This window comes from Lissotriton helveticus, chromosome 5_1 (genome assembly GCF_964261635.1).
Source record: "Lissotriton helveticus chromosome 5_1, aLisHel1.1, whole genome shotgun sequence".
NCBI lineage: Eukaryota > Metazoa > Chordata > Amphibia > Caudata > Salamandridae > Lissotriton > Lissotriton helveticus.
Genome location: NC_136065.1, coordinates 101923299 through 101945173, shown reverse-complemented (window position 1 = coordinate 101945173; position 21875 = coordinate 101923299). Strand labels below are relative to the sequence as shown.

The 21875-nt window shown below is 47.2% G+C and overlaps 2 protein-coding genes across 3 annotated transcripts in view; both read right to left on the bottom strand.

Moving 5' to 3' along the window:
- LOC144754225 (E3 ubiquitin-protein ligase TRIM39-like) overlaps window positions 1–21875 on the bottom strand; it is a 574742-nt gene that overhangs the window by 258936 nt on the left and 293931 nt on the right. The window lies entirely within an intron of this gene.
- The window catches only part of LOC144754224 (E3 ubiquitin-protein ligase TRIM39-like), a 168030-nt gene that overhangs the window by 11868 nt on the left and 134287 nt on the right, over window positions 1–21875 (bottom strand). The gene's annotated exons all lie outside the window — the stretch shown is intronic.

The following is a 21875-nucleotide window of genomic DNA, read 5'->3' as shown; positions in this document are numbered from 1 at the left end:
TGGCTTAGATCCATCTGACTTTCTCGATGCCTTGTCCAATACCTCAATCCAATAATTCCTTGACTTTCTTTCTTGTTTGCAAGCATTCTCACATTAAGCAACAAACTGCTCCCAGGCACTGTCCTATGAAGTAATACTGGGTAGGTGTCCCCTCTGCTGTAACCTAAAACTGCTTCCAGATGACTCTCAAACGACATGCAGCTATCCACTAATGGATCTGTTCTTGGCATGTAGAGCTGCAGATTTGTATACTTTTGCATAGATCGCCATCTGGTGTTGGGCTCGGATATTTGCAGTTTGTTTTTGTCTTGGAAGGAGTCTTTGTAGTCATGACGTAAGTGGCTCCTTCCTAGGACGAAAGCGTGCATGGGCATCGGCTCCACCCTTAGATTGTTTTGGCCACGAAGGGTTACGATGGAGTAGTAAGAAGTAGAAAGAGATGTCCATGTGAATGCACCTAAATAAGAGAGTACTGGAACAGATGGAGATATCTGGGGAGGCGGGTGGGCGTATACAAATCTGTAGCTCTACATGCCAAGAACAGATGCATACTGGTAAGTAGCATTTTCCGTTCGAGGCATGTGGACTGCAGATTGTATACTTTTGCATAGACTATACAGCAGTTACCTCCTTACTGGTGGCTACCTGTATCCACTATCTTGTTGTTTTTTGCCTGCACATCTACACAATAGTATTTTGTGAAGGTGTGGTGTAGCCCAAGTTGCTGCTTTGGAGATGTCATCTAGGGGAATGTTCCCTAAGAATGCCACCATAGAAGCCCCTAGTTTGCATGTGTAATGAGCTCTAGGGGAAATGGTTAGCGTGCGTCTGGCTTTGATATATCATATTTGGATGCATTTAACAATCCACCTTGCAATTCCTGCCTTTGAGATGGGATTGTCTTTATGAGGTGGGGAGAAAGCCACAAAGAGTTGTTTGGTCTTTCTAAAGGATCTTTTTCTTTCAATGTAGTAGAGTATCACTCTTTTAACGTGTGAATGGCTTGTTCTGCCACGGAGTCTGGTTGAGGGAAAAATACTGGGAGTTCAACAGACTGGTTGAGATGGAAGGCAGATATGACTTTGGGTAAAAATGTAGGGTTAGTCCTACGAACCACTTTGTTATGATGGATTTATAAAAATGGTTCTTGTATGGTTAATGCCTGGAGTTCACCAATTCTCCTGAGAGATGTGATAGCGACCAAAAAAGCTACCTTCCAAGTGAGGAACTGTAGTTCACGTTTGTGGAGAGGTTCAAAAGGGGGACCCATGAGTCTGGTAAGGACGACGTTTAGGTTCCACACTGGAGAGGACGGGACTGTGGGTGGAATTATTCCTTCCATAAAAGCTTGGATAGCGGGTACTCTAAACAAAGACAAATGTCGGTTTTGTAGATAGGCTGCTATGGCAGCTAGATGTAGCCCAATAGGTGTATATGCTAGGTTACATTGTTGTAGATGCAAGAGATAGCAGCTAATGTTCTGAATAGTGGTATCTAGTGGATTGACTGTTTGTGCAATAAATGACAAACCGTTTCCATTTTGCTGCATAGCATGCTCTTGTGGTAGGGTGTCTAGCCTCTTTAATGATGTTGATACAGTCTGGCGAAAGATTTCGGTTGCCAAACTGTTAGATTTGGGGGTCTCTAGTTGGCAGAGGTAGGTACCTTTGACCAAATTGGGACCCTTGCTTCTAGTCAGGGTAAGGGTGTACACTCCTAAAAAAAAACTCCTGCTCACCCCCTTGGTAGCTTGGCATGAGCAGACAGGCTTATCTCCGAGGCAGTGTGTAAAGCATTTGTGAACACATACAGTAATTCTATCAATACGGAGCTGTAGAGGGAATACAGAAACCAGGTCGCCCTCCTCTCAATTCATCAATAAACACACCAGACCTGTTCCTTAAGGCTTATCAAATATCAAAATGTGGAGGTAGAATTATTTCCTTATTTATCTACATTGAACACTCATTCTTTATAAGGTAGTGTCACACCACTTTCTTTGCCTTCCGAGGTGCCATTTTGCTTTTTTCACAATTTATTAAAAACACATGTATGGGTGTGTTTTTGGGTATATATACCAGGGTTACCCGTCTTTCAAGACTTGATGGGGTATGACTGTTATTTGACAAAAGACACTTTTATATAAAAAGAATGCAAAGAAAGTGGTGTGACACTACCTTATAAAGAATAAGGAGTGTTCAATGTAGATAAATAAGGAAATAATTCTACCTCCACATTTTGATATTTGATAAGCCTTCAGGAACAGGTCTGGTGTGTTTATTTAACACATACAGTAACCCAGCGACAACACTACAGATGGACACCACACAAGTTGTAGTATAAAAATAAGTATTTTTATATAGACTTAACACAAGACCACAAACGACAAAAATCCACAATACTGCATTTTCAAAATGGTAGAATTAGCTTAGTTCTCTCAAGAAGTAAAATGCGACACTTTAGGAGTTCAATGTACCTTTGGATGTGTAACGCTATACAACAAAAGTGTTGCAGGGAATGACCTTCCGTTCCACATGAGAAAAGGCACAGACCTCCTGACGTTTAGGAAGAGTCTTAAGACCTGTCTTTTTAACCTGTAACAGCAGTTCACCGTCTATTTACTTAGGAATAATAACCAGTGCCAGGACACCTCCGGGTAATCGTTGCGCTATATAAGTTCCCATAACATAACCTTGTGTACACCTGGGAGGTGTTCTGCAAGGAGATGGAAAATGCTAATTACCAGTATGCATCTGTTCTTGGCATGTAGAGCTGCAGATCCACACACTATGCACAGTTTGCCATCTGGTGTTGGGCCCAGATGTTTGCACTTGTTTTTGTCTTGGAAAAGTCTTTGGAAGTGACAAGATAGGCGACTCCTCCTTTGGATGATAGTGGGCATGGGCTCCATCTTCATAATGTTTTTCGCCAGTATGGAAATTATGGAGTTTTGTGAGAAACAGAAAAAATGCCCATGTATGCTCTATCTAAATAAGATAATACTGGAACAGATAACGGTAGCCGGGGAGGTGGGAGGGCGTGTGTGAATCTGCAGCTCTACATGCCAAGAACAGATGCATACTGGTAAGTAGCATTTTGCGTTCGAGGCTTATGAGCTGCAGATCACACACTATGCATAGATTGTATAGCAGTACCCGTCCTTAGCGGCGATCACCAGTATCTGTTGCAGTAGTTTCAAATAGTGTTTTGAGTACAGCTTGGCCTATAGTAGCTTGTTGTCTTGTTTTCACATCTACACAAAAGTGCTTTGTGAATGTGTGCGGTGTAGACCATGTAGCTGCTTTGCAGATGTCATCTAAGGGAATGTTCCCTAGAAATGCCATTGAAGCCCCTATCTTGGGGGTAGAGTGGGCCTTAGGAGGAATAGATAATGTATGTTTTGCTTTGTGATAGCAAATTTGTATGCATTTAACAATCCACCTTGCAATTCCAGATTTTGATATGGGTTGCCTTTATGTGGTGGTGAGAAGGACACGAAAAGTTGTTTGGTTTTGTGAAAAGGTTTTGTTCATTCAACGTAATAAAGGAATGCTCTTTTTACGTCTAGAGTATGAAGAGCTCTTTCTGCGACTGTTTGTGATTCCGAGGAGAACACTGGCAACTCCACAGACTGATTGAGATGAAAGGGAAAAATAACCTTAGGGAGGAATTTTGGATTGGTTTTGAGAACCACTGTTATGATGGAGTTGTAAAAATGGTTCTTGAATAGTGAGTGCTTGTAGCTCACTGACTCTTCTAAGGGAAGTAATGGCCACAGGAAAGTGACGTTCCATGTAAGAAATTGTAATTCACATTTATGCAGAGGTTCGAATGGAGGGCCCATTAGTCTTGTGAGAACAATGTTCAAATTCCACACCGGGGAGGGTGGCACCGTGGGAGGAATTATTCTTTTGAGACCTTCCATAAATGCTTTGATGGTAGGTACTCTGAATAGTGATAAGTGCTGCCTATTCTGCAAGTAGGCTGCTATGGCAGCGAGGTGTAATTTAATAGATGTGTATGCTAGATTAGGCCTTTGAAGATGTAGTAGATAACATGGGGTGCCGCAGTGTGGAGGTCTTTGAGTGATCTTTTGTTTCGTGAGGAAAGGTCTAAGCTTGCCAAACATTTTTGGTAACAGCGGGCTCTGATAGAGTGATGTGGGGAACATACCGTGATCCTGGACTTGTAGAGACACGCCGGAACTTCGAGGCGGACTCCAAGTCCCAGGAACCTTTCCCTGACAACACCTGGGTGGGGAGCAAGCCACGCCCATACGGTTCCTCCCATATAACTCTTATTATCCCCGCGTCGCGGGAACGCGCTGGAGCGTCCCGGGAGAAGCCTGGGACAAGGGCGGGACAAGGGCGGGACCATCTGAGGCCGTCCGAGGACGGAGAAGGACAGGACGGGCCAACCCCCTTGGCTGAGCATTAGGTGTGTAGTTGTATTGACATCGTGGCTAAAAGCATTAGTATCTCGTATGGTCTGTCCTGTATGGTTGTAGCTTCCATCTGAAACATGGGCAAACACACACCAATGCACACTCGTTCTAGATCGAGACAGAAAACATAAATTTCGACACCACTTCCCAGCCTGACAGCAATAGATAGGATGTTGCAGAAAACGATAGGGGTCGTTCTTACGTTTAATAAATCATGAGACCAGCTTCCGTTGCAAGAAAAAGTAACACCCAAATAACAAAAAATTTCCACTTGACAACTCACTGAGTGACCACTTTCCCCTTAGCCTAGTCTTAAAAGGTAAATGGAAAAACCACATCCAGAATACGAGTAGACAACATTTCCATGTTTAGGAAAAACGGCTACTCCTTTAAGTGGACAAAAATCGTTCCGGATGATTTTTTCCAAAAACTAATAAAGAGTATTGCTCCTCAAATCTATGCCTGCACAGATATAAATACCCCCGACCCTGATATCATTAAAACATTTCTTAACAATCATTGTACAAATTAAGAAATTGTTATGGGTTGAAAGTAAAGGTGGTAAAAAAGTTCAAAAGGGGTGGTTTGATACGGCCTGCACTAAGGCCTATTCCCAACTTAAATGTGCCCTACATGCTGCAGTTAAGGATAGTTCCCTAATCCGAGACTGCAGAAATAACCATAAGCAGACGCTAAAAAGGAGACAAGATAGTTTAAAAAAGGAAGCATGGGACTCTCTGTGCGAAGCATCATTAAGCAGAGACTCCTCAGCTTTCTGGAAAGTTGCCAATGTCCCGTTTCTGCAACATAACACTGCAGCAAAAATTGAAATAGCGATCCCTGAGAAGGAGTGGGTGAAACATTTTTCACATTTATATTCTGCTGAGATGCAAGGGGAAGACAGTTTAATAGAGACAGATCCAGTTGGGTACCCCTTACACTTAATGAGCAACTTAGTCCCTGATATCTCTGTAACAGAAGTAACTGCTAGCATTGATGCAAGTTCGGGGGGTAAGGCACCGGGGCCGGATGGGGTCCCTGTAGATCTCTTTAAAAATAATACTGACCTTTGGGCTCCGATTCTTACACAACTCTTTAATGCCACACTTAAAAATGACCTATTGCCCTCCTGGTGCGAATCATGGATAGTCCCCATATATTAAAAAGGTGACAGGGCTAGTTGTCAATGTTACCGTCCTATATCACTCCGGGATTTTACTATTAAAATCTTCGGACGGGTGATTATAAACAGATTGCAATGTTGGGCAGACGAGAAGAAGATAATCAGTGATTTACAGTATGGTTTTAGAAAGGGGCTCGGTACAATCGAACAATGCTTGAATCTGTATATTTTAATAGAAAAATACAAAAAAGCCAAGGACGGCCGAATGTTTTTAACCTTTGTAGATTTAAGTACTGCATTCGACTGTGTGTCGCATAGTAAACTTTGGCTGGTGATGGTGAAACTGGGGGTAGATCCTTCAATAATCAACTTTCTTCGTGAACGCTACCTGGGCGCAACCGCCAGAGTTAGATACGGGAAAAACGGCGAATGCACAGATTCCTTTGGCATTGCAAGGGGAGTACCCCAAGGCTGCGTTTTGGCCCCGTTCCTTTTTTCACTCTATATCAAGGATGTGGAGAACACTCTATTGAAGGAATGTAGGGACATGCCGATGGTGGGGGTAGGACCGATTCCAGCATTGTTGTACGCCGACAATGCCGTCTTGATGGCTAGAACACCTATGGCGATGCAAAGTTTAGTTACCTCCTTTGCGGATTTTATGACCGGGCTGGATTTGAGGATAAACTGCACAAAGACCTTCACCATGAACTGTGGTTTGGGTGCGCACAAAAAGAGAAAGCTGGTTGCTATTGGTTCTTCCCCAGTTGATTTTACTATAACTTTCTCTTATTTAGAAGTTTTGTTTGATCAGACGGGCCTATGGAATACTACAATTAACACCAGAAAACTATTGTACTGTAAATCCATTATGGCTTTAAAAATATTTAGACAAAAAATAGGAAGAAAACCCATTGGGGAAATGCTGACTGTGTATAGAGCCACCTGTGTGCCAATTGTGACATATGGCGCAGGTTTATGGGGCTATGCAAATGTAACATCTTTACAGACGATAGAAAATTGCTTTATGAAATATCTACTAGCAGTGCCTAAAAGTGTCTCCACATATGTCTGCCATGCAGAACTTGGAGAACCATATCTGGAGGATACCATAATGACCGCCCCAGTATTACTTTGGCACAGAATCTGGACGACTGATGAGTGTGGGCTAAATCGCTTGATCTTGAACAATGAGGTCAGATTAGAAAAGAGTAACAAAATAAAGTGGTTGTGTTACTTGAGGAAATTCCTCAATGACCTGTGCATGGGGAATTATTTCTCCGACCCGTTCGCTCTATGTAACATCTCAAGGAAGTCTTTGAAAGAAAAATGTATGACTTACCTACATGAGCACCGATCAATAATAGAAATGAAGAAAGTGACAGTGGTAGCCCACGAACAGATTGTAATTTTAAGAAAAATGCAGCCATATATCAGACTGCAAATGAGTGACCATGAAAGGTTTTTATTAACTCGTTTCAGATTAAATTTGTTGTTTAGGTTGCTCAGTTTTCCTGTAACGAATGATTGGTCTAAAAACTGGTCTATGTGCCCCTGTAATAACTTGTCCGAGCAATCGGATATGCATATTCTTTTCTTCTGCAAATTTTATACCATGACAGGACGTAGATGGGTTGTTCCACTATTGAAAATTAATCACGGTCGCCCTGCCTTTTTAGCTGTACAGAAATTGGATAACATTTTAACTATTGTATTTATTTCTTCAGTTTTAAAAAATGTTTACAAATCACGTAAATCAATTGTATCCTGAACTGAGTTGAACAGACCTTTAGTGCATTGGATGAATTAATTATATTTTATAATTGTGTTTTTATTTGTACTTTTATGGTTATTCTGTCTTAATAACCGAATAAAGGGTTTTTGATTTGATTTAGTAGATAACATATGATGTGTTCTAGTGGATTGATGTTGTTGTTGTTACAATATATCACAAATCTTTTCCACTTGGCTGCATAGCAGGCTCTAGAGGTGGGGCGTCTAGCCTCTCTGATAACGTTCATACAGTCAGGGGGAAGGTTAAGGTAACCAAACTCTAAGACTTCAGGAGCCAGATCGCTAGATTGAGCTGTGCTGGGTCCGGGTGTCCGATCTCTCCATGGTTTTGTGTTAAGAGGCGTGGGGAGAGGTGTAGTTTTTGGTGCGGGACTACTGATAGTTCCAGCAATGTTGTGTACCATGGTTGTCTTGCCCATGTGTGAGCAATTAGGATAAGTGTCAGTGAGTGTCGCTGCAGTTTGCGCACCACCAGTGGAATGAGTGGGAGAGGCGGAAAAGCTTACGCTTATCTGCCTGACCAATTCATCCATATCGCATTGCCTTTGGACAGTGGGTGTGGATATCTGGCGGCGAAGCTTGGGCATTTGGAGTTTTCATGTGTGGCGAAGAGATCTATCTCTGATTGTCCCCACATGTGGAAAAATGGTTGAAGAACTTGCGGATGAAGTTCCCACTCGTGAATCTGTTGCGTTTGACGACTTAACAGATCAATCAATCAACATTTGTAGAGCGCACTACATACCCGTGAGGGTCTCAAGGTGCTGGGTGGGGGTGGGGGGCGCTAGTGATCGAACAGCCAGGTCTAGAGTAACCTCCTGAAGGTCAGCAGGTCTTCGGTCTGTCGTAGGTTCAGTGGGAGGGTGTTCCAGGTCTTGGCGGCGAGGTGGGAGAAGGACCTCCTGCTGGTGGTTTTCTTTTGGAAGCGCGGGATGGTGGTGAGAGAGGTCAGCGGAGCGGAGCTGGCGGTTGGGGGTGTAGAAGGAAAGTCGTTTGTTGAGGTAGGCTGGGCCGGTCTTGTGGAGTGCCTTGTGTGCATGGAAGAGGAGCTTGAAAGATATCCTCTTGTTGACGGGTAGCCAGTGCAGGTTTCTCAGGTGGGGGTGATGTGGCTGTGGCACGTCGAGGATCCGTCGTGCCGAGGCGTTTTGGATGCGTTGTAGTCGTTTGATGAGCTTGGTCGGGACTCCTGCGTAGAGGGTGTTTCCGTAGTCCAGTCTGCTACTGACGAGGGCCTGGGTGACTGTTCTTCTTGTTTCTGTCGGGATCCACCTGTAGATTATGCGGAGGGTGATGAAGATGGGGTTGACTTGTGTAGGAGAGTAGGGTCTGCAATCCTATGATCACCCCAGATTTTTGCTTTTTGCTTCACTGGTTTACGATGGGCCTGCTAATCAGACCCACAGCCTAGCTGTTCTCTCTATTCCAAATTGTACCCAGGTACTGAATTGGCACTGGGCCCTCTCTTGTGTCCCTGTAACCAGGGCAGAGGTGTACCCAGAAGTCTCCCAGGGGCTGCAGCATGTATTATGCCACCCCTGGGTTGACTAACTAAATCAGACACAACTGGCTGCTTGACAGCTGGGGCAAGGTGGTGTACTCACCCTTTGCTTTAGATATAGTATTCCTATATCTAACCCTAAAAATGGACACATATATTCCTATCAGTCACTCCTATGGCAGGCCTTAACAATCCTGAAGGCAGAGTGCTTGGAATAATGTGAAATGGTGCTCTGGCATGAGCTGAGCCCGTTTGCAGCTTGCGGAACCAAGTCCTGATAGCTGTTCCATGATAACGCTATACCATATACTCTTAAGTGCATTATGTACCTCGCGGTCAAATGCTAACTTTGGTATAACATTATCAAAACATGTCGAGTAAGGTGTCATACGAATTGGAATACTAACCCCTCGCCAATTCTGGCGACGGGGTTAGCATTCCACCCTTCTAGAGGGACACGACATGTATGTAACCTGTAACCCCGGTTAAAGTCGAACATAGCCTCAGCTCCACAAAATGGATGCTGCCACCGAGACACAAGTCTGCCCTCCTGCTGCTGGGAGTCCTCCCAGAGCAGGAAGCAAAGACAAAGGGTTTCCTGCCAGGGTGGTGCCAGCACCGTCCCAGACAGGATTTTGTGTATCCCAGGTAGGCAGGGCTATAGAGGAAGGTGACTGCAAGTGGCACCCCGGTGCTCACTGTGCATAGGCCGGCCAGAACCAGTTCCAGGGGCACACCAGCCCCTGAGCTGGGGAAAGCCCGGCCTGGGAGAGGGGTGTAACCACCCCCCTTCCTAGTCCCACCCATAGGGCAGGACTTAGTCGCGTGCCAGCCCCTTTTTGCAGGATAAAGGTAGGAACTGGCCCCCTTCCAAATCAGATCATCTTTGAATCCTGAAACTACTTTCTACGAAAAGGAACTCAAGACTCTTCTCAAGATTTCTCCCTTGTGGCTAAGGAGTAGTCACCCTGCAGCAGCAGGCACCATCCAAGCATCGCGGTCTGCTGTAAGTCTCTCCTCCGGATCAAGACTGCCCAGCTCGACGAGAACCGGCTTCCCTGGCATCTCTGACCTCTACCTACATCATCAGTCACGCTGAGATTCGTGGGTGTGACGAGACCTCGAGGGACCGGCCATCTTCAAGACTGCACGACGCTTGCCCAGCACGACCACCGAGTGACCCTCGACCGAGTGCTTTGGGGTAAGAGAAGCCCCAACCCTGAGCAGCTCCAGCACCGAAGTCCAGCCCCCCTGCATCCACGAGATCTGCGTGGGGCCCTTCTGCTTTTTGCTGCTCACCGCGTTGTCCAGGTCGCTTGCCCGTTGGCTAGTGGCCCTTCTGACGACAAACTACGACGACAACACCGCTGGTCTGGTTGCTCCAGACTGGCCCTTGCTCCCCTCCAACAGAGGAGCACCCCGGACCCTCCTGGTCCACTCAAGACGCCATTTTGAGTCCACCGCGTGGGCTTGCATTTGCCAAGACTTGTTGCCCCAATCCTGGGTCCAGCGACGTCGACAGCAAGTACCTTCGTGGGACAGCTCGCACCTCCATCCTGGTCGCCGACAACGCCTCCTGGTCCGAGAGACTGCAGAGCCCAGCAGCGCCAACTCACCTGGCTGAGGTGACTTCGTCCGGTGCCATCCTGGTGCCCACCTAAATCACTGGCTAGTGATTCAGAACTTGGTCCCCTCTGCTTACAGGTTTCTTCTTCCCTGATCCAGGCTTGGATCTCCACGAACTTTCTTCACTGGCCGCCTGCCAGCAACTTCTTTCTTCAGGCTCCTGGTTCTTCAACGTGGGTTTCCGACGCAACTTCAACCCTATGCAGCCGCAGCCCCTGGGCTAGGTAAACTGAGTACTCCGGTGCTCCAGCATAGTCCAACACCCTAAGTGTTCGGATCCACTCCCGTTGTCGACCCACCTAGTCGGGTTCGCCCGAGAACAGTAACTTTGCCATTACTAGCATCCATAAACTTTTTCCCGCCTTACGCGTGAGAGTTCCCACTCGGCACACGACGTCCACAGGCCTCCTGCTCCTAACCTAAGTGTTTAGTATTGTAGGCCTAGCGATTCTAAAGTCTAGAAAAGTATTACTTACCTGCTAGTAATTTCGCATTCCACTTGTATAGTATATGGTTTTTCGTGCCCCTCGGGCATCTGTGTAAATTGTGCGACTTTAAGTATTTTCGTAAGAGTTTTGTTGTGTGCTTAGCTCCCTGTCTCATAAAGAGCCAGGGTAGTCTTGTTATAAATAAATATACAGTTTATTTTCATAACAACTTGTGTGGTGTCCTTTCACTTGGTGTTCAAGGGGTAATGTGATGGTAAAACAGCTGGCTTAACACGCCCTCTAGAGTTTAGCCTAAAGACTGCACGTGTCCATGCTACTAGGATAGCTGGTCTATCAGGTTGACTTACAACCAAACATCAATAAGGGTTGTTTGGACTGATACATAGTGATCACTAGAACAGTGAGCACTGCATATCAGGCCACCTTCTCACAACTTGCTTGGTCATGGAGAGCGTTGAGTTGAGGATGATTCCTAGGTTGCGTGCGTGGTCGGTGGGTCCCAGGCTGAGGGGTTGGAGCAGAGGATGAGGACTTCCCTATTGTCCGTGTTCAGTTTTAGTCGGCTGGTCTTCATCCAGTCGGCAAAGGCCTTCATTCCTTTGTGGAGGTTGGCTTTGGCGGTGATGGGGTCCTTGGTGAGGGAGAGGATCAGTTGAGTGTCGTCCGTGTAGGAGATTATGTTGAGGTCGTGCTGTCGGGCGACGTGTGCGAGCGGGGAATGTAAATGTTGAACAGTTTCGGGCTGAGGGAGGAGCCCTGGGGTACGCCACAGATGATCTCGAAAGCTTCGGATCGGATAGGGGGAGACGGACGCTCTGGGTTCTGCCGGAGAGGAAGGAGGTGGTCCATTCCAGGGCTGTGTCTCGGATCCCTGCGGCGTGGAGGCGGGTGCGGTCGCAGACTGTGTCGAAGGCGGCGGAGAGGTCCAGGAGGATGAGGGCTGCGGTCTCACCGTTGTCCAGCAGTATCCTGATGTCGTCGGTGGAAGCGATGAGGTCAGTCTCGGTACTGTGGTTGCTGCGGAATCCTGACTGGGAAGGGTCCAGGATTCTGTTTTCTTCGAGGTATCGGGTTAGCTGTCTGTTGATGATCTTCTCGATGACCTTGGCCGGGAACGGGAGCAGAGAGATGGGCCGGAAGATTGAGGCTTTTAGGGTCAGCCATGGGTTTTAGGGCGTTGATCTCGGCGTGTTTCCAGCTTTCTGGGAAGGTCGCGGTTTCGAGGGAGAGATTGAGGACATTGGCCAGGTGGGTGCGATGAGCTGCTGGCTTTGTTGAAGATGTGGTGCGGAAATAGATCTGATGGGGAGCCGGAGTGGATTGTGCTCATGGTCTTGATGGTGTCATCGATGCTCACGCTGGTCCAGGCTAGCAGGGGGTCGTGGTCGATGGTGTGCGGTGAGTCTGTTGTGTTCCTGTCTGTTGGGGCTGTCTGGGTGTTGAAGCGGTCGTGGATGTCTGCTATCTTGCGGTGGAAGAAAGTGGCGAGGGAGTCGCACAGGGCTTGCGATGGCGAGGTGTCGTTGGAGCTGGGGTTGGAGAGTTCCTTCACGATGTTAAAGAGCTCCTTGCTATTGTATGCGTTGTCGAGGCGATCCTTGAAGGAGGTCCTCTTGGCCGTCCTGATGAGGTGGTGGTGGTGGATCTGTTGGGTGCGGTGGTGTATGGTGGGTTTCTGGAAGGAGAAGTGGATGCGCAGTGGTTGGTCCAGAGGAGTTCGGTGGTGTGGCTGAAGGCAACGTGGGGGCTTGCGGAGAAGATGGGGTCGAGCGTGTGGCCTGCGGAGCGGGTGGGCGTTGCGACGAGTTGTCTCAGTCCGAGGTTGGCGAGGTTATCGATCAGGGTTGTCGAGTTGCTGTCGTTGTTGTTCTCCAGGTGAAAGTTCAGGTCTCCGAGGATAATGTAGTCGGTGGAGGTCAGGGAGTGCGTGCTGATGAAGTCGGCTATGGAGTCGCTGAACTGAGGTCGGGTCCGGGGGGTCTGTAGACGAGGGTGCCTCTGCTATGTTATTCTGGACTCTTGGAACGTGTTGGGCTAGGAGAAAAATGTTCTGGGGAATAGCTCATCTCCATATGCTTTGTGCTAGTTGGGAGAGCTGTAGGGAGTGTGTACCGCCTTGTTTCTGTATGTAGTACATTGCGGTCATGTTGTCAGTGCAGACTAGGACAGCTTTGCCTGATATTTGTTTCTGGAATTACTTTAATGCTAGAAATATAGCTAGTATCTCCAGGTGATTGATGTGTAGTAACCTTTTTTGAGGCGTCCACTTGCCCTGTATGGTGTGATGTAATAGATGAGCTTCCCAGCCAGAGAGCGATGCGTCCGCTGTTAGTACAATCTGTGGAACGGGCTCGATGAACGGTCGCCCCATGGAAAGGTTTTGGGTGTTCCACCATTGCAGAGAACGATGTGTGCAGCCGTCCACCAACACCAGATCTGTAAGATGACCTTGAGCCTGGTTCCACTGACGCGCTAAGCATTCCTGTGGAGGACGCATCTGGAGTCTTGCGTGAGGTACTATAAATATGCAAGAGGCCATCATCCCTATTAACTGCATGAATACTGGAGTTGGAAGAGAGTGTTGCAGTTGAAATTGTGTTATGAGGGTTTGCATGCTTGCTATCCTGGGAGGACTGGGATATGCAAGTGCTTTTGAAGTGTTGATTGTGGCACCCAGGTACTGTTGTGTGTGGGAAGGTTGTAGGTGAGACTTTGCAAGGTTTATGTTAAACCCCAAGTCGTATAGTAGTTGGACTGTAGTGTAATTGTGATGTACACACTGGCTGTACGAGTTGGCTTTTATGAGCCAGTCGTATAGGTATGGGAAGACGTGAATTTGCTGTCTTCTTAGGTGAGCTGTAACCACCACCAGACATTTGGTGAACACTCTGGGCGCTGTGGTGACTCCGAATGGGAGTACCTTGAATTGGTAATGCTGACCGTCCACTACAAACCGGAGATATTTCCTGTGAGATGTGTGAATGGAAATATGGAAGTAGGCGTCCTTGAGATCTAAAGTGGGAAGGAAGTTGCCTTGTGAGAGAAGAGGAAGGACTTGTTGAAGCGTGACCATGTGAAAATGGTCTGAGTGTATGAATAGATTTAGGGGACAGAGGTCTAGGATATGTCTTAGAAATCCGTCCTTTTTTTAGGATAAGGAAATACAGGGAGTAAACGCGTGTGTTTTGCTGATGAAGGGGGACTGGTTCTATTGCATGTTTAGGAGGGAGATTACCTCCTGTTTTAGTAGTGATAAATGTTCTAGTGACATTGGGCGCTGCCTGGGTGGTATGTTTGTTGGGGGGGGGGGGGGGGGGTTAGAGTTGAGTTCTAGACAGTAACCTGTTTGAACAATTTGCCTCTCCCACCTGTCTGTGGTGATGTTGTTCCAGACAGGAAGGAACTGTAGCAATCTTCCCCAACCGGAGTGGAATGGTCCAAGGGGAGAGAAGGGAAATCATTGGGTAGGGGTGGAGGCAGAGTGGGTGTTGTTGGTCTTGCCTCTACCTTTGTTATTATTGCCTCTGTAACCTCCTCTTTGATAACCTCTGGTAAATGTGGTCTGGTGGGAGTCTTGTAAGAGGTGGAGGGGTTGTCAGAGGAGTATAGAATAAGTGTTTTTCGTCAAATGGCTGGTTAAGGATGGAAGTTTGTACTTCAGGTTTAAAACCTGAAATGCGTAGCCAAGCAGGTCTATGCAGAAGGACACTTGTGTTGATAGCTCTGGAGGTGGTGTCTGCTACGTCTAGAGCGCAACGGATGGAGGTGTTAGTAATAAGCTTACCCTCCTGTATGAGGTCATTGGCCTTGGTTTTATATTTATCCGGAAGGTGTTGCAATAGTCTCTAGCTCGTCGGAGTGTGCTCTATCATACCTAGCTAACAGAGCTTGAGTGTTGGCAATACGCCATATGTTAGCTGCTTGTGACGCTGTGCGTTTACCAGAAGCGACCAAGAGAGTTTGGACTCTTTGTTGGGAAGTGGAGCGTCCCCAATGTTTGCGAGTTAGCCCTTTTTCTGGCGTTGGAGACTACTAAGGGGTCCAACGGTATGTGGCCCTTAATGTATGCTGGGTCTGCTGGGTCGGCTTTATATTTCTTCTCTATCCTGGGGTTAATAACCCTAGCCCTAACTGGATCTTTAAACACTTCCGGTGCATGTTTAATCACTCCTTTGAGCATAGGTAGAATGGAGGTGTACTTTTGTGAAATATCAAAAGTGTCCATTAAAAAATCCTCTTCCACAGGGTCTGTGTGCAAGTCAACCCCGTGGTATTGTGCAGCTCTGAACGAACTGGTTGAAACCCATAGTATCCTCTGGGAAGGAAGGTCTAGAGGGGTAGATGTCGTCTTGTGGTACGTTAGGTACATCTGGTATGTTGTAATCATCCCAGGGGTCTGGGGTAGAAGGTGGACTAGGATACCCTAGTGGCTCATCATCTGCACCCTACCCTGTGTCAGAGGTGTCATCATCGTCCACTGGTGGAGGAGATGGTGTAGGAGAGTGGTATGGTGGAGTAGGAGGTGGGGGAGAAGGAGAAGGTGGAGAAGGGATCCTGAGAGAAGATGTAGCAATGTCTCTCTCTTTTTGGGTGGTTGAGCTGGTATAGGCGTGTCCAGTGGTCTCTTTTTAGAACTGAGAGTCAGCTGGGTCTTTTAGAAGAGTTTTTTGGGTGGGATCTGGTTTGAAAAGCTCTTCTGCTGGAAGTTGGTCTTTCGGTGCCGATTTTTTCGGTTCCGAATGCTTGTGCGACACAGACTCTGGAGCGGTTTTGTGCTCTTTATGCTTGGAACCGTGATGTTTTACAGTCTCTGTAGGAGTCTGCGGAACCGGTTGTTTTTTTCGTCTCGGAGGTCTTTTTCGGCTCCGGAGGTTGAGAGTCTGTAGTCTTCTGTAGCGTTCTTTTACTCAGTTCTGATGTTTTTTCGGAGTTGAGGGATTGGTGTTGACAGGCTTTGGTGCCAAGTGCGGAGCAGAGGCAGTAGTCGGCACTGAGGAAGACAATGGCTTCTTTTTGGGTGTCGGGGCTTCGGCACCAACGGAAGGCAGACTGGAGCTTGAGCGGCCTGAAGGCTTAGTTGTTTACTTCTTTGCCGGGCCCGGAGGCGGGGCGTGAGAAGTACTGTCTTGGTGTGCACCTGGGCCCGAAGGTGAAGGTGTTACCAAAGCCTTTTTCGGTGCTGGGGGAGGGGGTCGGCGGTCGACGTCAGTACTTGCGACCAGAGTCGGAGTCATCAGCTTCCTACGCGCGGACGAGGCCTTCTTCGTACCGCTCCTGTTCTAGTACATCGGCACCCTCCTGGAAGATGTCATCGGGAATGGATGGCGACAAGCGAGCCATGCTTCTTCGAGCTCGACGATTTTGAATAGTCTTCTTGGAGCGGAAGGAGGCACAAGCTGGACAGTCTCTGGCCTCGTGCTCCGGTGAAAGGCAGAGGTTACAAACCTCATGAAGATCTGTGTGGTGGAACTTCGACCCACATTGAGGACACTTTTTAAATGGAGTCCTTTCCATGAGCCAGATGTAATGGCCTAGGTAGGCCCAAAGGTCTTCGTCGACGACCTGAATCGAGGACTTTGAACTTGGAGAGATGTGCGTCGACTAGGGATCACAATCTAAACAATACCGGAGAAAGGGGAGAAGGATTACGTGTCAAAAGTTGAATCGATAACAGCACCGAACTGGAGTGCGAAAACACATCCTAGCCCGATGGCGGAAAAAAACAATGTGAAGATGGAGCCGATGCCCATGCGCACTATCATCCAAAGGAGGAGTCACCTATCTCATGACTTCCAAAGACTTTCCCAAGACAAAAACAAAGTGCAAACATCCGGGCCCAACACCAGATGGCGATCTATGCATCGTGTGTGATCTGCAGCTCATATGCCTCTAACATATATTTTGCGGAATGGCCCATCTCCATATGCTCTGAGCTAAGTGTGAAAGCTGCAGCAAGTGTATTCCCCCTTGTTTCTGTATATAGTACATTGCAGTCATGTTGTCTGCGCGGACCAGGACAGCTTTGCCTAGGAGATGGAGTTGAAAAGATTTCAATGCTAGGAAGACTGCTAACAGTTCCAGGTAGTTTATTTGGAATTGTCTTTTTTGGGGGGTCCATATGCTCTGAATGGTATGGGTTTGAAGATTAGCTCCCCAGCCGGTGAGCGATGCGTCTGCTGTTAGCATGGTCTGTGGAACAGGGTCGAGGAACGGCAGCCCTTTGGAAATACTTTGTGTGTTCCACCACTGCAGAAAGCGATGAGTGCGGTCGTCCACCAACACCAGATCTGTCAGCTTTCCTGGAGACTGGTTAAACTGACGTGCCAAACATTCCTGTAAGGGATGCATTTCTAGTCTTGTATAAGGTACTAGGAGAATGCATGCGGTCATCATCCCGATTAACTGCATGAACACTCGCGCTGGCAGTGAGTGTTCAGGCTGAAATTTTTGGATTAGAGCCTGTATGGCGCTTATCCTGACTGGATTGGCGTGGTTTACTGTGAATCCCAAACTGTGAAGCAGCTTAATTGTCTTGTGTGTGTGTGTTGCACGCAACTGCTGTGTGATTTGGCTTTTATGAGCCAGTCGTCCAGATAAGGGAAGACACAAATTCGTTGTCTCCTTAAGTGGGCTGCAACTACTGAGAGGCTCTTGGTGAAAACTCTGGGTGCTGTAGTGACCTAGAATGGGAGTACTTTAAATTGGTAGTGTTGACCATGTACCACAAACCTGAGATATTTCCTGTGAGCTGGGTGAATAGGAATATGGAAGTAGGCTCCTTTAGATCCAGCGTGGAGAGAAAGTCACCCTGTTGAAGTAGTGGAAGTACCTGTTGGAGAGTGACCATGTGGAAGTGGTCTGACTGAATGTAGATGTTTAGTGGCCTGAGGTCCAGTATGGGCCTGGGAGAGCCGTCCTTTTTTGGAATTAGGAAGTAGAGGGAATAAACCCCTGTGCCTTGATGGGGCAAGGGGACTGGTTCTATTGCATGTTTTTGTAATGGAGAGAACACCTCCTGTTTGAGAAGTGTTAGATGTTCTAAGGACATTGGGCGCTGTCTGGGAAGGATGTTTGGGGGGGTAGAAGTGAGTTCCAGGCAATAACCATACTGGATAATTTGTCTTACCCACTTGTCTGTTGTGATGGAATTCCAGACAGGTAAGAACTGTGAAAGACGTCCCCAGAAAGGAGTGGTATGATCGGGGGGAAGTGGAGGGAAGTCACTGTTTAGTGGTAGGGGAGGTGCGGTTGTTGTTGCCGCGACTTTTTCCTTTATTATGGTTGCCTCTTTATCCTCCGTGAAAATATCCCTTAGGGGATGTTTGTGTGGGGCTCTTGTAGGAGGAAGAGGGCTGTTCTGAGCCCATGGTTTTTGAGCCGGCTCTGTAGAAAGAGCGGTGAAAAGAACCTCTCGTCCCATAGACGCGATAAGTTTTCCAGATGTGTCAATTAATTTGGATTCCTTATCAAGAGTGGGAGTGTCGCCTGTACCCTGCGAGTTTGCCCGCTTGCATGCCTCAGTCACCACAAGGGAATCCAGGGGGTTCTGACCTTTACTATAAATTGGTGTCATTAGGAGCTGCCTTGTATTTTTTATCCACCCTGTGTTGAGAACCCTGGCTCTGACTGGGCCTTTAAACACTTCCGTGTTAACAAGCCTTTTAATATTGGCAGGGTGTATGCTGTTTTTTGCGAGGGTGCAAAGGTTTCTAGCAAGAAAATCCTCCTCTAAGGGGTCGGAGTGTAAGGGGACCCCATGGTATTGGGCAGCTCTGGTGATAAGTTGCGCAAACCCAGTGTTTTCATCTGGCAGGGTGGGCTTAGATGGATAGACATCCGGGTCATTATTTGGGTCGGGCCTGTATTGTAGTCCTCCCAAGGGTCTATGTTACGTGGAATGGTATGTGAGTTGACATTATCATCCCCCTGTGGATCTGTATCCCCACCCTGGTCATTATCAGTGTCTGATGTCTGAGGTGAAAGTATAGGCTGTGGGGAGTGTGGAGGGGAAATCAATTGGTGTGGATTAACTGGAGAAGGAGGTGGAGAAGTGTTAGTACCCATGTCCTGCTTCACGGGAGGTAAAGAAGGCTCCTCTGAGGTGTCCAGTTTAATCTTTTTTGGAGGTTCGGCGACTAGTTTGCCCGTGGATGGATCAATGAACAGAGATTTCTGTTTTGGGTCCGAAAGTTCCGGTCTAGGCTTTGTGGGCAAAATCTCTTTGTTCTGTGCCGAAGATTTCGGGTCCGAGCTTTCTTTGTAGTGAGTCTGTGATGATTTCCGTGGGGTCTTAGACTCTTTAGGGCTTTTCTGTTGCGAAGCTTTTTTCGGTTCCGACGACTTTTCGGAGTCTGAAGCCTTTTTCGGCTCCGAAGATTTCTTCGGCTCTGAGTCACTATCTTTAGTGTGTGTCGATGCCGACAGCTTATACGTCGAGGCGGTCTTTGGCACCGAGGGAGGATCTTTCCTTTGTGGCATCTGTGCCGGGGAGGACTTCCCGGTGCCGGAATGGGAGTGACTCGAGCCTGAGTCGGAAGGCTTTTGTTTTGGCTTCATAGCCGGGCCCGGAGGCAGAACGTCAGAAGTATGTTGTCAGTGTCGACCCGAGCCGGACAGCGAGGGTGTTACTAGGGCCTTCGGTTTGTTTCTGGGTAGAGGGGTTTCGGTACTCATGAACCGCTGAGCCGAGGTGACTGCCTCCTCTTCGGCTTCGGAGATGGAAACGTCTTCTTCATCGCCTGATTCTTCCGGCTCGATTTCGGGATCTGTTCCAAAGACGTCTGGAATCGAGCTGGTTCCGCAAGACATTTTGTGTCATCGAGCCCGACGATCACAGATGTTTTTCTTCGACCTGAATGATGCACAGGCCTTGCAATGCTTATCTTCGTGCTCCGTGGAGAGGCAGAGATTGCACATCTCATGCATGTCTGTGTGTGGGAACTTAGCACCACACCTGGGGCATTTCTTGAAAGGAGTCCTTTCCATTGTCTGCAGGCATGGTCGGCGCGGAGAGGCCCAAAGGCCTGCGTCGAAGATGGTCAAGAAGTTTGTTGTGAAGATGTGCGTCGGGAAGAGTAACGAGATAGAGTCAATACGTCAAGTGGAGAGATTGCTCGTCGAAAGGGGATTCGAAACCGATATCGACCCGGAGCACAGCAATGCACATACGAACCTGATGGCGGAGAAAAAACAATCCAAGGATGGAGCCGATGCCCATGCGCACCATCGTCCTAGGGAGAAGACACCTACCTCGTGACTACAAAGATTTCTTCCAAGACAAAAACAAACTGCAAACATCCGAGCCCAAAACCAGATGGCGTTCTATGCAAAAGTATACAATCTGCAGCTCACATGCCTCAAACAAGGGAGTATCTTAGTCTCTTCTCTGTATCTCGCTCTCTCAATCTTACTCTTGATATCTCTTTACATCTTTCATTGTCTCGCTTGCTACATCTTCTCCCTCTCTCGATCACTCTGTCTCCCTTTTTCCTTCCATCCCTCACTCTCATCTTTTGCCCGGTCTCTCTCTCTTGTTCCCTCCAAATCACCCGCCCTATTTCCTGCTCCCTTTACTTCTGCTCACCCTTTCCTGCTCTCTTTTTCCCTCACTCTGTCTCTCCCTAAATTCTCCTCCCTGTCTTTGGCCATGTAATTTACCTATACCTCTCTCCACTTCTCTCACTCACCCTTAACCCCCTGCTCTATCTACCCCGGTTTGTCTCTACTCCACACATCCACCCTCTTATTCTTCCACTCTGCTCTCCCTTCCTCTCATTCTCTCTGTTCCTTTGTGTCTACTTCTGTTTCTCTCCACTCTCACTTTTTGTATTCCTCTCAATCACAGTCCCTCTGTCACCTTATGGCTAAGTCCCTCATTTTCCGTCTGTATTCTGGTACTTCCATCACCCTCTCTCTCACTCTCAGTCTCTCTCTCCTTTCGTAGTATTAGACTGGTTTAAAATGACCGCCGTAGGTCATCTTTATTTTCACATGTTTGGTCAACATTTGGCTAAGAATGGACCACCAAACTCGATACTTTACATTCTTTTTAATAATCAGAGTAAAGTGAGTTCTCAAATCTATTCCCAAAACAAGTGCAATTATTTTGTGTGGTCTGTCGCCACCTTGGATTATTTTCTTAAGTGATCCAGAGGTCACATATCCGTTAAGGCTTAGAGGAGATAGCATTCTTACCTTTACAACAGAAATCATTGAGAAGTATCATGTCTAATGAAACTCTATTCATATTCACTTAATCAGAAACAACTTGCCAGAAACAACTTGCCTAGGAGCTTTTGAATGTTGTGGAAGTTCTTGCTTGCAGACTAGTCTATGCCTGGCTGTGCTCTCTCTCATGTTTGATTTTCATTTAGTTTCCTTTGTTTTATTTAGTTGTAATGCCTGTTATTCACATATTAGCCTTTCTGTACAGCAAAGGGTTCGAGGGTTCTATCCCTGTCGCCTTTGGGCTCAAGATCGCCTACTGTGTGGATAAGCAGCTACAGTCTAAAAACTGGGTCATTTATACATTGAAGCGGGAAGGGTGCTGACCTGGAGTTAATTGTGTGATCTGGTACATGTCACCGTACTCTGTCTGCAGTGTGATTACTTTCTGATCTAGAAGTCTGCGCCATGATCATTCATCAGACATCCGTGGCTGTGACACTCACCCCATGTGCGGATCTTTAGCTATCCACCCTATCTCTTCTTTCGCCTTTTGAGAATATCCTTGGAAACAGTTTTTAATAGATATTTTGAGCTATTAGTTAGGAGAAGCTTAGGATTGGCATCGAAGACCAGCTGTGTACGCCGCCTAAACCTGACAGAAAACTTGAGGGGAGAAGTTTTATGAAGATAGATATTTGTGGAGGACTAATTCAGTTATATCATCACTCAAACAAGTTTCAAGAGGATGCAAGCGAGTATTTTCCAGAATCA